This window comes from Talpa occidentalis, unplaced genomic scaffold (genome assembly GCF_014898055.3).
Source record: "Talpa occidentalis isolate TD23 unplaced genomic scaffold, MPIMG_talOcc4v2.1 talOcc4.15, whole genome shotgun sequence".
Taxonomy (NCBI): domain Eukaryota; kingdom Metazoa; phylum Chordata; class Mammalia; order Eulipotyphla; family Talpidae; genus Talpa; species Talpa occidentalis.
Window position 1 is genome coordinate 48810109 of NW_023601543.1, and position 1344 is coordinate 48811452.

Sequence of the window (1344 nt, forward strand, 5' to 3'; positions counted from 1 at the left end):
TTTTTTTTTCTTTTTAATATTAAATTTTATTTTTATATTCCCCCATACAATTGCAAACGCCCCATTCTGACCCCAATCCTTCCCCTCCCGCCCCCCCCACCCCCCAAAAAGTGTCTCTGGTTCATAGTTTTTGTTGATTTTGATTTTTCACTTTCTTATATTCATTTTCCTGGTCCCTTATTTAAGTTTTCTAGATTCCTGCTATGAGTGAGACCATCGGTATTTTTTTTTTCTTTTTGGCTTATTTCGCTGAGCATGATCCCTTCCAGCGCCATCCATGTTGCTGCAAATTGCATGTGTTTATCTTTTTTGAATGCTGAGTAATATTCCATGGTATATATGTACCACATCTTCTTGATCCAGTCATCTATTTTTGGGCATTGGGTTGTTTCCAAAGCTTAGCTATTGTAAACAGTGCTGCTATAAACATAGGGGTGCAGGTGCTCTTTGGAATTGGTTTCTGTGTCCTTTGGGTAAATACCTAGGAGTGGAATTGCTGGATCATATGAAGCTCTATGTTTAGTAGGTCCAGAAATCTCCACACAGCTCTCCCTAGTGGTTGGACCAGTTTGCACTCCCACCAACAGTGCAGAAGAGTTCCTTTTTCTCCACATCCTCGCCAACATTTGTTGTTGCTAGTTTTTAATATGTGCCATTCTCACTGGTGTGAGATGGTATCTCATGGTAGTTTTGATTTGCATTTCCCTGATTACAAGTGATGTTGAACATTTTTCATATGCCTGTTGGCCATTTGCATTTCCTCTTCAGAGAAGTTTCTTTTTAGCTCTTCTGCCATTTTTTGACTGGATTATTTCTTTGTTGTTGCTGAGTCTCATCAGCTCTTTGCAGATTTTTTGATCAGTCCTTTATCATTAGTGTTGGGTGCAAAAATGTTCTCCCAGTGGTGGGGTGTCTCTTTGTTTTGTTATTGTCTCTTTTGCTGTGCAGAAGCTCTTTAATTTGATGTAGTCCCAGCTGTTTATCTTGTCTTCACTATCACTGCTTTGGGTGATGTGTCTGTAAAGATGTCTTTGATGTGCAAATCCCGTAGTGTTCGCCTATATTTCCTTCTATGTATTTTATGGTTTCAGGTCTTATGTCTAGTTCTTTAATCCATTTTGAGTTGATTTTTGTGTATGGTGTGAGGTAGTGGTCAAGCTTCATTCTTTTGCATGTAGCGACCCAGTTTTCCCAGCACCATTATTGAACAAACTTTCTTTGCTCCAATGCATAGTCTTTGCTCCTTTGTCAAAGATTAGTTGACCATAAATCTGTGGGTTTATTTCTGGATTTTCTATTCGATTCCATTGGTCTGTATGTCTGTTCTTGTTTCCAATACCATGC